Source organism: Capricornis sumatraensis, chromosome 1 (genome assembly GCF_032405125.1).
Source record: "Capricornis sumatraensis isolate serow.1 chromosome 1, serow.2, whole genome shotgun sequence".
NCBI classification, from domain to species: Eukaryota; Metazoa; Chordata; class Mammalia; order Artiodactyla; family Bovidae; genus Capricornis; species Capricornis sumatraensis.
In genome coordinates this window covers 62,606,876-62,624,658 of record NC_091069.1, presented here as the reverse complement: position 1 = coordinate 62,624,658, position 17,783 = coordinate 62,606,876, and positions in this window count along the sequence as shown.

Sequence of the window (17,783 nt, the reverse complement as noted above, 5' to 3'; positions counted from 1 at the left end):
CTTTTCACAGCTATTTGTAATGCCTCCCCAGACAGCCATTTTGCTTTTTTGCATTTCTTTTCCGTGGGGATGGTCTTGATCCCTGTCTCCTGTACAATGTCAGAAATTTAATAGAAAATCTGTAATCACTTTTTAAAATCCATATGCATATCATAATTATCTTGGAATTTTGTTTAAATACAAATATTCAGGTATTATTTTTTCAACAGAGCTTCAGATATGTTTCTAATGAGCAGCCATGTTTAAAAACAACTGGACTGTATGAAGATCTTTTACTTTTACCTAGTTTGTTTCACTTCTATTTCATATTCAGTGCTCCCATTTCCATTAGTTTTCTAGTTACTCTCTTTTCTTTTCCTTCTTTGACATTCTTTCTCAAGCCTTTATTAATTGTAGTAGAGAAACTTTTGTATGCATATATATATATATGTATAGTATATATATTTTAGAAAACTTACTAATTTTTGCATAAAATTTATGACATTTTGATTCCATTTGTTTTACTTAGTATGAATAGAATGCTACATTTCTAATTAAAAAAACAGATGAGCAACAAAGGTTTACTGTATAGCACAGGGAAGTATAGTCAATATCTTATAATAACCTATAGTGGAAAATAATTTCAAAAGTAATATATATGTATATTTATAACTGAACCACAAAAAAGCTACTTTTTGAAATTTAGTAATATTTATGTTTTTGCCAGTTTTTCTAAATGTCCTATGGACATATGATAACAACATATGAGATACAAAATTTTAAATATATTTGTGTAGGATATAAGATTAATATAAATGAATATAAATAGAAATATATATAAATTATTAATGACATCATTCAAGATGCTCCTAGTCTCATTTTTTCTGCACTTGATAAGATAGTCTCAGAGAAATGTTAATATGTCTCACTATGATTAGATTATATATATTTTTTCCTTTCCCTTAAATTTATTCTGATTTTTGATTTATATATCTTTGTTTCTTTGTTGTTAGGTGTCTCATGATTTATGATGTATATCATCTTTGTGAATTGTACCTTTTATCATTAAAAATATTCATCTTTGTTTCATTTTAAAATAAATGTTTTTTAAAAATGTATCCTACATCTTAGGTCTACTGGGAAGTACAAATTAAAACTACAGTGATATACCAGTTCACATCCACTAGAATGACTGAAAAAGACTAATATCAGCAAATGCTGCCAAGAATGTGAAGCCATTGGAACACTCCTAGGTCGCAGATGGAAGTGGAAAAACTGTGTTGGAAAACTGTTCATCAATTTATTAAACATTTACTAACCATACAACGCAACAGTGCCACTCTTAGGTGTATTTACCTAAGAAAATAAAAATATGTTCATAAGAAAAGCTTACATAAGAGTGTTGATAGGAGCCTTATTAATTACAGCCTCAAACTGTAACCAAAACGGATAGAGTTGTAGATTCATACAATGGAAAACTACTCAACATTAGAAATAAACTATTGTATACAATAAGTATACCTGAAAACATCATTAAATGAAAGAAGGTAGGAATACATTCAAACAGAAAGCCAAAGATCTGTGTATTTTATTGTATAATTATGCATCAGTTTTTAAAAAATACTTTGTAAGTCAGACAACTGTCTAGAATAACGAACTATCTCTGGTAGTGTTATGAATGGACTGAGCACCACTGAAGACCATGTTAATTGCCCTTCCTGTGACAGTTTCCAGAAGTCATCAGTGGATGTTAATGGAAGAAAACTGATAGTGATATTCAGAGATATTTTTAACAACACAGTCCGCTAGACCAATGGATTCCTTAATCTTTTCTGCCCAAACCTAACCCTAACAAGTTTTCATCAAGAATAGTGCTTTAATTGAAACGTATATTACCATATGTAAAATAGATGACCAGGGCAAGCTCGATGCATGAAGCAGGGCACTCAATGCCGGTGCTCTGGGACAACCCAGAGGGATGGGGGGAGGGGCTTTCAGAACAGGGGACACGTGCACTTATGGCTGATTCATGTAGATGTATGGCAAAAAACCACCACAATATGGTAAAGTAATTATCCTCCAATTAAAATTATTTTTTTAAGATAGTGCTTTAGGATCACTGCCCCGGATATTTCAGTGTGACCTGCTAAACAGAAATGTCACAGGCAGATTCTGTAAGACAGTCATAAACAAAACATTTATGTTGATGATACCTTTAAATTTGAATAAGTTTCATGGAATTAGTCCAGAGAGATTTTACAGGCTTCTTACCAAATGTCAAAAGAACATTAAGGTTGTCTATTCATCTGAATATTTTCATGCAGTGGTTGCATGACAGAATTAGTTTATGGAACCACAGTTCCCAAACTGATCATAGATGCCCTGTGGCAGCACTGTGAACTCAGATGCACTGTGGGACATTTTAAGTTTTCAAGGAAAATAGTACTTGACACCTTGTCAGAACCACTGGCACTTATACCCAAAGGTTCAGTTTCAACATTAGATTATGTGACATAACTTTAGAAAATACGTATTTTTGAAGCTGGGTTTTCAGAGGCTGCTGTAATAAAAAGCAAATACCACATGAAATTCTGTATTGATATGAGTTGATAATGTTCAATCTGATTCCAAGATTTGGTAAGTTACATAGTGACCAGCAGATGAATACAATCTCAGTAATTATTTAAGGATGCAATAAAAATAATTTACACGTTTTTTTTAAATTTTGTTATTAGGACCCCAAAGGTTAAAAAGTGGCACCCATCATTTGACAGGAGGTATGGAGATAAAGGATAGGGCACCCTTTAAAAATTTCTCCAAAACTAAAGGCTTTGTGAAGTAAGAATGTGAGAACTACTTACTGATAGCTTATTCACTGAAAAGCAAAGAATGTTTCTGGATATATTTGGACTTATAGCAAAGCTATACAGGAATACATAGAAATACCACCTCCCTATAATGGCAGTCCACTCTAGTACTATTGCCTGGAAAATCCCATGGGCAGAGGAGCCTGGTAGGCTCCAGTCCATGAGCGCAGAGTCGGACATGACTGAGCGACTTCACTCACTAATTGTGCTCTAGTTATTCAGGAACACTAGGATTTTAAAATTATAAAAAGGCTGTTACAGGGACTTCCTGGTGGTCTGGTGGTTAAGACTGCACACTCACAAGTTCAATCCATGATCTGGGAAGATCCTATATCCCACAGAGCCACTAAGCTCATGAGCCACAACTATTGAGTCTGTGCTCTAGAGCCTGCAAGCTGCAGTTTCTGAGCACACATGACCTAGGGCCCATGCTCTACAGCAGAGACGCCACCAAAATGAGAAGCCTGAGCACCACACAGCTAGTGAGTAGCCACTGCTTGCTGCAACTAGAGAAAAGCCCACTCAGTAACGAAGATGGTGCAGCCAAAATTAAAAAAAAAAAAAGACTCCATGCTCTCAAGACATGCATGGGTTCGACCCCTGTTTGGGGAACTAAGATCCCTTATGCTGCACAGTACAGCCTGCCTCCCCCCCCAAAAAAGGCTATTACAGATCATTAAATTTTGAAAATATATGACTGGTAGGGATGACTAGCCATCTTGGTTCTCTGGGACTAACAGATTTCCCAACATGCAGGACTTTCAATACTAAAATTGGGGAATCCCTAGCAAACCAAGACAAGTTAGTCACTCTACTTATTCCCCTCGCAGTATGTGGACATTTTGGTTAGTGGCCTAATTTAAAACAAAGTGAGCTGCCTTGAGTTTCACCTCCATTCTGCTGTTCCTGTAGGAGCAAGATGTGAAGTGCTGCTGCTACTGCTGCTGCTAAGTCACTTCAGTCATGTCCGACTCTGTGCGACCCTCCGTCCCTGGGATTCTCTAGGCAAGAACACTGGAGTGGGTTGCCATGTCCTTCTCCAGTGCATGAAAGTGAAAAGTGAAAGTGAAGTCGCTCAATCGTGTCCAACTCTTAGCGACCCCATGAACTGTATGAAGCCTACCAGGGTCCTCCATCCATGGGATTTTCCAGGCAAGAGTACTGGAGTGAGTTGCCATTGCCTTCTCCGGATGTTAAGTACAGTGGTTCTTAAAATTAACTATACCTTACAATCACAATGAGAACTTTTTAAACAAATCATCTCTCACCTTCCCCATCATAATCTGAGATAGTTTGGAGGTATTTTTTAAAAGCAGTTTTGAAAATTCAGACATTTCTGTGTTTTAACATTAGCCTAATCACCTATCTCCACTTTAGATAAGCTACTTTCTTCTCTGTAGTTACTTCATTTGTAAAAATAAAGACAAGGATCTCACCAGGTTTTTGTAAATATTAAGAGCCATGAAGTGCCTTGCAGTGTCTGAAACAGGAGGACTTCTAATAGGACATAGACTAGCCTGTTTTTGAAAACAAAGGAAAACACTACTTTTTAAACTCTGAGTTATACAAAAGACTCAGGGAGTTGTTTCTTCTCAGCTAATAACTGTCCCACCACAATGCTAAAGGGAGGTTTAAAAACAACACACACTTGAGAAAAATGATTACTAGATACCTCCAAGATCTTGATGTTCCAGTGAAACACTGAAAAAACCCCAACATTCACAACCAATTTTTCCAGAACTCTGGAAAAGTCAAAAAGTTAATAGCAGCCAACCAAACACTAAGTCAAAACAAATTTTAAATGGTAGGAAGTGACCAGGACAGCAACATAGATCATGTCAGGCCTTGTTCCTGACTTCATTCCCCTTCACAAGTTGAACCAACAACTAGTCATAAACAAGACACTGCTGAGAAAATCCTAGAAGACAGAGGTGAGGCTGAAGCACTCCCCTGCACCACAGAGACTGAGGCATTGCATAAGAAGGGTAAGAGGAGCAGCTACATGCTTGGCACATTGCCTGTCTCCCAGGCAAGGGCAGCAACACAGCAAGAGGGTTCCACTGACCCTACATGTCCTCCAATGGGAAAAAAAAAAGAGCCCAGGGCCCCCAGGATTATTGGCTGCTGCTTGGGATTCTACTCTGGCCTCACCTCACAGGGAAAGCATGGTTGGAAAACCTGATAAGCTGTGTAACCCAATGACACTGAACAAGAGAGTACAGTAGGCAGAGCTGATCATCCACAGAGCACACCACTCAGCCAGGGAATTTGGGGTGAGGGTTAGCTTGAGTCAAGACCTCAAATAGAGTTTTTCCAGACTGAACCGGTTCCCTCTCTCTGCCCACACAAAGCAGCTAATTCATAGTCTCTCTCACTTCCAGCCCTTCCAAACCAGAAATCCTGGCTGGAACATGTACAAAACTAACCCGGCAACACCAAGAGACTGGCAAACACAGGTGATCATCTCCAAGTCCAGTGGCCCCATTTAGCCAGGAAACTTGGTGCATGGGTTGGCCTGCGTCAGAATTGCAAAGATCCTTGCCAACCTTGGATCTGATTATTCTACTCAGCCTGACAGGAAAATTACTTTATAGCCTTGCCCACCGTACCAGGAAACCTATTAGGGCACTTTGATAGGAAGTTGCATATCTTATCCAACAGCTCTGCTTAGAGTGGCACTTGAACACAGAGCCAGCATGTGGCTTCCCTGCCTGTAGAACAAAAGGAGTGGCCCCACCTGGCCAGGGAATTCAGTGTCCAGTCTTGTTTGATTCAGGTCCCCAAACAATAAGCCATGAAGTACCGGAGAACTTTTCTATTGCCTTGCCAGGTCAGGCAAGATAACTGCTGAGGATAGTACCCAGTTCTGACCATCTAGTAACCCCAGCCAAAGAACCTTACAGCCTCACATGGGCAGAGAACTGAGCCAGCAGTCCTTTCCAGCTGTTCTCGGTCTATGGCAGCCCCTCAACCTTAGATCTCAGGCTGTAGCTTCACCACAAAATAGACCCTGGTAGCAAGACCCACCTGCCCTAACAAAGCAAAGAAAACCCCCAGAAATCCTAGACCTGAAAAAGTACAATGACTGAAGAATTCAATAGCTTCTAAAGCAAACCCAACCATGCAGAAGAATAAATGACCTGTAAGGCACTTGAAATTATCTAAGCAGAGGAATGGAAGGAAAAAGAAAGAAAAAAAGCCAGCGGGACTTACGTACACAATCAAAGGAAACAACATCTGCATTATAGGAATTCCAGAAGGAAAGAGAAAGGGGGAAAGTATATTTAAAGCAATAATGGCTGAAAACTTCATAACCTTGGGAGAGAAATGAGATTCATATTCATTCGGATCCATAAGGCCCAAAAGACAACAATACAGACACTTTATTAATAACTCCTTTTTCAAGTTAAAATTTCAAATTAAAGAATTTTGAAAGTAGAAGAAGAGACAGAGGGAAAAGTTACATACAAGGGAACCACATAATAGTATCAGTATATTTCCTCACAGAAACATTTTCAAGACAGGAAAGAATGGGATAATATATTTAAAATATCAAATGAAAAACCTGTTGACCAGGAATTCTATAACTGGAAAAGCTGTCCTTCAGATATAAAGGAGAGATAATTTTCCCAAATAACCAAAAATTTAAGGAGTTCATTGGCATTAATCTGCCTTTTAAGAAAAGCTAAAGGGAGTTCTTTGAATGGAACTAAAAGGACATGAAACAAGGTAGTTCAAACTCACTTGTGCATTTCTTCCACGTTGTCCATTTTATTGGCATATAATTGCTGATAGTACTCTCTTATGATCCTTTGTATTTCTGTGTTGTCTGTTGTGATCTCTCCATTTTCATTTCTAATTTTATTGATTTAATTTTATCCCTTTGTTTCTTGATGAGTCTGGCTAATGGTTTGTCAATTTTATTTATCCTTTCAAAGAACCAGCTTTTGGCTTTGTTGATTTTTGCTATGGTCTCTTGGTTTTTTGTTTGTTTGTTTGCGTTTATTTCTGCCCTAATTTTTAGGATTCCTTTCCTTCTACTAACCCTGAGGTTCTCCATTTCTTCCTTTTCTAGTTGCTTTAGGTGTAGAGTTAGGTTATTTGACTTTTTTCTTATTTCTTGAGGTATGCCTGTATTGCTATGAACTTTCCCCTTAGCACTGCTTTTAGAGTGTCCCACAGGTTTTGGGTTGTTGTTTTCATTTTCATTCATTTCTATGCATATTTTGATTTCTGTTTTGGTTTCTTCTGTGATTTGTTGGTTATTCAGCAGCGTGTTGTTCAGCCTCCATATGTTGGAATGTTTAATAGTTTTTCTCCTGTAATTGAGATCTAATCTTAATGCATTATGGTCAGAAAAGATGCTTGGAATGATTTCAGTTTTTTTGAACTTATCAAGGCTAGATTTATGGCCCAGGATGTGATCTATCCTGGAGAAGTTTCCATGAGCACTTGAGAAAAAGGTGAAATTCATTGTTTTGGGGTGAAATGTCCTATAGATATCAATTAGGTCTAACTGGTCTATTGTATCATTTACAGTTAGTGTTTCTTTGTTAATTTTCTGTGGAAGAAATGGACAAATTCTTAGAAAAGTACAACTTTCCAAAACTGAACCAGGAAGAAATAGAAAATCTTAACAGACCCATCACAAGCACGGATATTGAAACTGTAATCAGAAATCTTCCAGCAAACAAAAGCCCAGGTCCAGACGGCTTCACAGCTGAATTCTACCAAAAATTTAGAGAAGAGTTAACACCTATACTACTCAAACTCTTCCAGAAAATTGCAGAGGAAGGTAAACTTCCAAACTCATTCTGTGAGGCCACCATCATCCTAATACCAAAACCTGACAAAGATACTACAAAAAAAGAAAGCTACAGGCCAATATCACTGATGAACATAGATGCAAAAATCCTCAACAAAATCCTAGCAATCAGAATCCAACAACACATTAAAAAGATCATACACCATGACCAAGTGGGCTTTATCCCAGGGATGCAAGGATTCTTCAATATCCCCAAATCAATCAATGTAATTCACCACATTAACAAATTGAAAAATAAAAGCCATATGATTATCTCAACAGATGCAGAGAAAGCCTTTGACAAAATTCAACATTCATTTATGATAAAAACTCTCCAGAAAGCAGGAATAGAAGGAACATACCTCAACATAATAAAAGCTATATATGACAAACCCACAGCAAACATTATCCTAAGTGGTGAAAAACTGAAAGCATTTCCCTAAAGTCAGGAACAAGACAAGGGTGCCCACTCTCACCACTACTATTCAACATAGTTCTGGAAGTTTTGGCCACAGCAATAAGAGCAGAAAAAGAAATAAAAGGAATCCAAATTGGAAAAGAAGTAAAACTCTCACTGTTTGCAGATGACATGATCCTCTACATAGAAAACCCTAATGTCTCAACCAGAAAATTACTAATCAATGAATATAGTAAAGTTGCAGGATATAAAATCAACACACAGAAATCCCTTGCATTCCTATACACTAATAATGAGAAAGTAGAAAAAGAAATTAAGGAAACAATTCCATTCACCATTGCAACGAAAGAATAAAATACTTAGGAATATATCTACCTAAAGAAACTAAAGACCTATACATAGAAAACTATAAAACACTGGTGAAAGAAATCAAAGAGGACACTAATAGATGGAGAAATATACCATGTTCATGGATTGGAAGAATCAATATAGTGAAAATGAGTATACTACCCAAAGCAATCTACAGATTCAATGTAATCCCTATCAACCTACCAGCGGTATTTTTCACAGAGCTACAACAAATAATTTCAAGATTTGTATGGAAATACAAAAAACCTCGAATAGCCAAAGCAATCTTGAGAAAGAAGAATGGAACTGGAGGAATCAACCTGCCTGACTTCAGGCTCTACTACAAAGCCACAGTCATCAAGACAGTATGGTACTGGCACAAAGACAGAAATATAGATCAATGGAACAAAATAGAAAGCCCAGAGATAAATCCACATACCTATGGACACCTTATCTTCTACAAAGAAGGCAAGAATATACAATGGATTAAAGACAATCTCTTTAACAAGTGGTGCTGGGAAAACTGGTCAACCACTTGAAAAAGAATGAAACTAGAACACATTCTAACACCATACACAAAAATAAACTCAAAATGGATTAAAGATCTAAATGTAAGACCAGAAACTATAAAACTCCTAGAGGAGAATATAGGCAAAACACTCTCCGACGTAAATCACAGCAGGATCCTCTATGATCCACCTCCCAGAATTCTGGAAATAAAAGCAAAAATAAACAAATGGGATCTAATTAAAATTAAAAGCTTCTGCACAACAAAGTAAACTATAAGCAAGGTGAAAAGATGGCCTTTGGAATGGGAGAAAATAATAGCAAATGAAGCAACTGACAAACAACTAATCTCAAAAATATACAAGCAACTTATGCAGCTCAATTCCAGAAAAATAAACGACCCAACCAAAAAATGGGCCAAAGAACTATTCAGACATTTCTCCAAAGAAGACATGCAGATTGCTAACAAACACATGAAAAGATGCTCAACATCACTCATTATCAGAGAAATGCAAATCAAAACCACAATGAGATACCATTTCACACCAGTCAGAATGGCTGCGATCCAAAAGTCTACAAGCAATAAATCCTGGAAAGGGTGTGGAGAAAAGGGAACCCTCTTACACTGTTGGTGGGAATGCAAACAAGTACAGCTCTATGGAGAACAGTGTGGCAATTCCTTAAAAAACTGGAAATTGAACTGCCTTATGACCCAGCAATCCCACTGCTGGGCATACACACTGAGGAAACCAGAATTGAAAGAGACATGTGTACCCCAATGTTCATTGCAGCACTGTTTATAATAGCCAGGACATGGAAGCAACCTAGATGTCCATCAGCAGATGAATGGATAAGAAAGCTGTGGTACATAAACACAATGGAGTATTACTCAGCCATTAAAAATAAAACATTTGAATCCATTCTAATGAGGTGGATGAAACTGGAGCCGATTATACAGAGTGAAGTAAGCTAGAAAGAAAAACACCAATACAGTATACTAACACATATATATGGAATTTAGAAAGATGGTAATGATAACCCTGTATGCAAGACAGCAAAAGAGACACAGATGTATAGAACAGACTTTTGGACTCTGAGGGAGAGGGAGAGGGTGGGATGATTTGGGAGAATGGCATTTAAACATGTATACTATCATGTGAGAAACGAATTGCCAGTCTAAGTTCGATACAGGATACAGGATGCTTGGGGCTGGTGCACTGGGTTGACCCAGAGAGATGATATGGGGAGGGTGGTGGGAGGGGGGTTCAGGATTGGGAACTCATGTACACCCATGGCGGATTCATGTCAATGTATGGCCAAACCAATACAGTGTTGTAAAATAATAAAATAATAATAAATAAATGAAGAAAACATTCTATAAAAAAAAAAATATGCTTGCTCCTTGGAAGGAAGGCTATGATGAACCCAGACAGCATATTAAAAAGCACATCACTTGCTGACAAAAGTCTGTATAGTCAAAGCTACGGTTTTTCCAGGAGTCATGTATGAATGTGAGAGTTGGACTATAAAGAAGTCTGAGCACCGAAGAATTGATGCTTTTGAACTGTGGTGTTGGAGAATACTCTTGAGAGTCTCTTGGATGACACAGAGATCAAATCAGTCAACCTAAAGAAAATCAACCCTGAATATTCTTCGGAAGGACTGATGCTGAATCTGAAACTCCAATACTTTGGTCACCTGATGTGAAGAGCTGACTCATTGGAAAAAATCATGTTGCTGAGAAAGACTGAAGGCAAGAGGAGAAGTGGGTGGCAGAGGATGAGATGGTTGGATGGCATGACCAACTCAACGGACATGAGTTTGAGCAAACTCTGGGAGATAGTGAAGGACAGGGGAGCCTGGTGTGCTAAAGTTCATGGGGTCACAAAGAATCAGACACAACTGAGTGACTGAACCACAGCATTGTTAATTTGCCTTAAAAGCCACTCTAGATATAGCTTACTGTGCATAATAAAAGTACAATGGACAGTATATTAAAAAAAAAACTCACCTGTGATGGTAGTTAGATTCTGTAATATGGTATGGCAGCATGTAATTAACTTACAACTTTGGATTAAAAGTTAAAAAATAAACAGTGGAAAATGTAACTACAATAACTTATTGTTGGATGCACAATATTAAAATATATATAAACTATTTTATATATATAAAATATATATAAACTATTTTATATATGTAAAATATATATAAACTATATATAAACTGGTACCAAAAATGTGAGGGGGAGAAGTCAAAGTGTAAATTGTATAAATCCTATCAAAGTTGGTACCAGTTTAAAACTGAGTGTTACAATTTTAAGATTTTTATGTAGGCTTCATAGTAATTATAAGGGAGGAAACCTGTAGTGATTACATACGTGAGCGCACACACACACACACACAAACAAGATAAAGTCAAAACATCTGATACCAAAAGACAACAAACAAGAAAAAAGAAAAACAGGATAAGAAGCAAGAAACAAAGTATCTACAAAACAGCCAGACTGCCAGAACAAAACCAATGAAAAGGCCATTGTAATTACCACCTATCAATAATTACTTTAAACAAAAACATATTACCTTTTTAGTCAAAAGACAGTGAATGGCTAAAAGGATAAACAAAAAGATCCATTGATATGCTGCCTACAAGATACACATGGATTGAGTCTGATGGTATAGAAAAGGATATCTCAAGTAAATAATAAGCAAAAAGAAATTTAAATAGTAGCTGCCATACTTATTTCAGACCAAATATATTTTAAACTAAAAATGGTAAAAATGACAAAGAAGGTCATTATATAATTATAAAGAGGTCAGTCCATCAAGATGTAAGAGTTCTAAATATTTATGCACCCTACATTTGAGCACTAAATATATAAAATAAAAACTAAACGTTAAAAGGAGAAGTAAATAGCAATACAATAATAATTGGAAATTTTAATATCTGACTCAATAATAGATCATCCAAACAAAGAATCAAAGACAAATGAGTGAACTTGAACAACAGAGACTAAATGAACCAAACATATGTAACAGAGTATTCTATCTAAAATAGCGTATTCTCAAGCACATAGAAATATTCTCTAAGATAGACCATATATTAGGCCATAAAAGTCTAAGCAAATTCAAGAAAATGGACGTCATACCAAGCATTGACCACAATGGTAAAAAATAGGAATCAATAACAGGAGGAACCTGGAAAATTAACAAATAAATGGAAGTTAAGCAACACTCTCCTGAACAACCAATGGATCATAGATTACAGGACGAATAAAAAGTTATCTTGAGATGTATGAAAGTTGAAGCACAAAATACCAAAAGTTATGGGATGCAACAAAAGAAGTTACAAGAGGGAAGTTTATAGAGAAAAACCTACATTGAGAAATAAGTAAGATCTCAAATAATTTAATTCTACACATCAAGGAACTAGACAAGGAAGAACAAACTGAGCCAAAAATTAATAGAAGAAAGAAAATAATAAAGATAAGAGCAGAAATAAATGAAACAGAGAAGAGAAAAACAAAATAAAGTATTAACAAAATAATTGGTTCTTTGAAAATATAAACAAAATTGTCAAAACGTTAATTATCCAACCAATGATAAAAGACAGGACTCAGACAACAAAATTATAAATGAAAGAGGAGACATTCAAAACTGGCACAACAGAAATATAAAAGATCATAAGAAGCTACTATGAACAATTATATGCCTACAAACTGGAAAACCCTGATATGTAAAAAGTCTTAGAAAGATGAAACATAAGACTGAATCTGGAATAGAAAATCTAAACAGACCAATCACTAATAAGGAGATTGAATTAATAAACAAAAATCTCCCCCAAAGAAAAATCCAAGACCAGATGGCTTCTCTCATGAATTTTCCCAGGGATTTAAAGAAGTGTGTGTTCAGTCACTCAATCGTGTCCAACTCTTTGGGACTCCATGGACTACATGTAGCCTGCCATACATCTCTGTCCATGAAATTTTCCAGGCAAGAATGCTGGAGTGGGTTGCCATTTGCATCTCCAGGGGATCCTCCCAACCCAGGATCAAACCTGCATCTCCTGCACTGCAGGATTCTTTAATGGTGAGCCACACAAGGAAGAATTAATACTAATACATCTCAAATTCTTCCCCAAAATTGAAGAGGAGGCAATATTCTCCAACTAACTTTATGAGGCCAGCATAACCCTGATACCAAAACTAGTAAAGGACACTGCAAGTAGGGACACTGCAAGTAATCTACAGGCCAATATCCCTGATGAATATGGATGCAAAAAATTCTTAATAAAAGACTAGCAAACTGAATTCAGTAGCACTTTATAAGGATCATTGACCATGACTAAGTGGAATGTATCCTTTCAGTGGAATTTACCCTGCAAGGATGGGTCAACATCCACAGAGGAATACACGTAATATATCACACTAATACAACTAAAGAAAAATAATCATAGAAAGAGATACAGAAAAAGCATTTGACAAAAGTAAACATTTGTTGATGATAAAAACTCTTAGAGGGATTTCCCTGGTGGTTCAGTGGTTAAGAATCCACCTTGCAATGCAGGGGGGCATGGGTTTGATCCCTGGTCAGGGAACTAACATCCCACATACCAAGGAGCAACTAAGCCTGCATGCTGCAGCTACTGAGCCTACACGCTCTACAGCCCATGAGCCACAACTACCAAACCCATGCAGCACAAACAGAGTCCATGTGCTGCAATGAAAGATATCACATGATGCAAAGATCCTGCATGCTGCAACCAAGACCCTACATAGGGACTTCCCTGGTGGTCCAGTGGTTAAGAATCTGCCTTTCAACTCGGAGGTTGCATGTTCAACCCCTGATCAGTGAACTAAGATCCTACATGCTGCAGAGCAACTAAGCTTGTATGCCATAACTATTGAGTCCACGTGCCACAACTAGAGAGGCTGTGCACTGCAACCATCTTGCATGCCACAGCTAAGACCTGATGCACCCAAATAAATAAATATTTTAAAAAGACCTTACACAGTCAAATGAATATTTTTAAATAAAAACCTCTTTGAAAATTAAGTACAGAAGAACCAAATCTCAACATAATGTAGGCCACATATGACAAGATCACAGTTAACATCATACTCAATGGTGAAAGACTAAAAGTTTTTCCTCTAAGACTAGGAACAAGGCAAGGTTGCCAACTCTTATCATTCCTACTCAACAAAGTATTGGAAATCCTAGCCAGAGAAATCACACAAGAAAAATAAATAAAAGGCATCAGAACTGGAACAAAAGAAATAAAATTGACTATTTGTAGATGACATGATTTTATAATCCTAAAGCTCCTCCCCCCCAAAAAAAAGACCCTTATTAGATCTAATCAATAAATTTAGTGAAGTTGTAGGATACAAAATCAACATACAAAAATCTGTGGAGTTTAACTTATATGCAGAGTACATCATGAGAAACGCTGGACTGGAAGAAACACAAGCTGGAATCAAGATTGCCAGGAGAAATATCAATCACCTCAGATATGCAGACGACACCACCCTTATGGCAGAAAGTGAAGAGGAGCTAAAAAGCCTCTTGATAAAAGTGAAAGAGGAGAGTGAAAAAGTTGGCTTAAAGCTCAACATTCAGAAAACGAAGATCATGGCATCTGGTCCCATCACTGCATGGGAAATAGATGGGGAAACAGTGGAAACAGTGTCAGACTTTATTTTGGGGGGCTCCAAAATCACTGCAGATGGTGACTGCAGCCATGAAATTAAAAGACGCTTACTCCTTGGAAGAAGAGTTATGACCAACCTAGATAGTATATTCAAAAGCAGAGACATTACTTTGCCAACTAAGGTCTGTCTAGTCAAGGCTATGGTTTTTCCAGTAGTCATGTATGGATGTGAGAGTTGGACTGTGAAGGCTGAGTGCCGAAGAATTGATGCATTTGAACTGTGGTGTTGGAGAAGACTCTTGAGGGTCCCTTGGACTGCAAGGAGATCCAACCAGTCCATTCTGAAGGAGATCAACCCTGGGATTTCTTTGGAAGGAATGATGCTAAAGCTGAAACTCCAGTACTTCGGCCACCTCATGCGAAGAGTTGACTCATTGGAAAAGACTCTGATGCTGGGAAAGATTGGGGGCAGGAGGAGAAGGGGACGACCCAGGATGAGATAGCTGGATAGCATCACAGACTCGATGGATGTGAGTCTGAGTAAACTCCAGGAGTTGGTGATTGACAGGGAGGCCTGGCGTGCTGCGATTCATGGGGTCGCAAAGAGTCGGACACGAGTGAGCGACTGACCTGAACTGAACTGAACAACTATTATCTGAAAATGAAATAAACAATTTCATTTACTATAGCATCAAAAAGAATTAGAAAAAGTTGAGAATAAACTTAAGGAGGTAAAAGATCTCTCACTTAAGGTGCTGATGAAAGAAACTGGAGAAGACATGAACAAATGGAAAGGTATCCCATGTTCATGGAATGGAAGAATGAATACTGTTAAAAGGTCCATAATACCCAAAAAGAAAGTGAAGTGGCTCAGTCATGTCTGACTCTTTGCGACCCAATGGACTGTACCCTACCAGGCTCCTCTGTCCATGGGATTTTCCAGGCAATAGTACTGGAGTGGATTGCCATTTCCTTCTCCAGGGGATCTTCCCGACCTAGAGATCGAACCAGGGTCTCCCACATTGTAGAGAGATGCTTAACCATCTGAGTCACCAGGGAAGTCAAATACCCAAAGCCATCTATGAAGTCATGCAATACCTATTATGCTTCCAATGGCGTTTTTTACTAGAGGAAAACAAAATCCTAAAACATATAGGGAACTATGAAAGACACTGAATAGACAAAGCAATCCTGCAAAAGAAGTGAGAGGCATCAGACTTCCTGATTTAAGGTTATATTAAAAAAGCTATTGTAATCAAAACAGTAGAGTCCTTGCATAGAAATGGACACACAGACTGATGGAACAGAATTGAAAACCCATAAGTAAACCCATGTATATACAGCAACTAATATTTGACAAGGCAACCAAAAATAATCAATGCAGAAATCATAGTATCTTCAATAAATGGTGCTTGGAAAATTGGATATTTACATATTGAAGCTGAAATTTCAATACTTTGGCCACCTGATGTGAAGAGCTGACTCATCTGAAAAGACCCTGATGCTGGGAAACATTGAGGGCAGGAGGAGAAGGGGACCACAGAAGATGAGATGGTTGGATGGCATCACCAACTCGATGGACATGGGTTTGGGTGGACTCCGGAGTTGGTGATGGACAGGGAGGCCTGGTGCGCTGCGGTTCATGGGGTCACGAAGAGTCGGACACAACTGAGCAACTGAACTGAACTGAACACAGAATAAAACTAGACCCCTGTATTTGACCACTCACAAAAATTAAAGTGCAATGAAGACTTAAATGTAAGACTGGAAACCTTAAAACTCCTAAAAGAAAATATAGGAAAAATGCTTCTTTACATGAGTTTTGGAAATTATTTTTTGAATAGGACTTCTAAAACTCAAGCAAGAAAATAAAAAATAAACAACTGAGACAACATCAAACTTAAAAATGTATACAGAACAAAAGAAATGATCAACAAAATGAAAAAAACAGCCTACACAATGGGAAAAAATATTGGCAAACCACATGTCTGATAACAGGTTAATGTTACATATTAATATATATATATTTTATATATATATATACACATAAATGCAGTGCTATGTTTACGATGAACACCCCGGGTCAGATGTACAAATATGCTACTAGAGAAGAGTGGAGAAATAGCCCAGAGGAATAAAGAGGCTTAAGCAAAGCAAAAACAAAGCCCAGTTGTGGATGTGTCTGGTGGTGGAAGTCAAGTATTATGGTGTAAACAATAATATTGCATAGGAACCTGGAATGTTAGGTCCATGAATCAAGGTAAACGTTAAGAAGGAGGTAGATGACGCCTTAGTTGAAATGCACTGGATTGAGGGCCAGAACAGGGATTTGATGAACCAGCTTTGTACTTATATACGTAACCAAATTTTCAGGCTTGTTGCTAGTTAACTCCACAATTCTCGCACAGCTGGGAAAGTTCTATAAAGCAGCTTGCTTTGAAGAGTGGCCTGGCAGTGGGTAGCAAGCTGAATTCCATCATTAGCCCACTAGTAACATTATGTGGAATTGTCTTAAAAAACCAACAAATGAGTCCATTTTTAAACACCTGCCTCCTTAAAAAAAAAAAAATTACAGGGCATTGTAGTATGGTAGTTCAGAGAAAGAATTGTGGTGATCAGCATCAACAAAATGCCATCAGTAAACTCATAAGGGATTTAAACCTGACTTAAGCTGATCACCTTTGGAGAAGGAAATAGCAACCCACTCCAGTATTCTTGCCTGGAGAATCCCATGGACAGAGGAACCTTGAGGGCTGCAGTCCACAGGGTCGCAAGAGTCACATGACTGAGTGACTTTGACTACTATACTAGCATTAAGCAAAATAAGACTGTAAGCCAAAGATTGTTTTAAGAAACCAAAATGCATATTACATATTGATAGAAACTCATCAAGAAGATAAAATTTATATACAAAATGACAGACGCCCCCAAATATATGAAGCAAACATTGACAGAATCAAAGAGTAAAGTAGATAGCTCTATAAGAATTGTTAGAAACTTCAATATTCCACTCTTAAAAAATGGATAAAACCTTTAGACAGAAGATCAATGAGGAAACAGAAGACTTCAACAACACTATAAACAAACTAGACCTAACAGACATATAAAACTCTCCACCCAACAACAGTAAAACATGTTTCTCAAGTGCACAAGGCACGTTGTCCAGACCATATGTTAGGCCACAGAACAATTTTTAGTACATTTTAAAAGACTA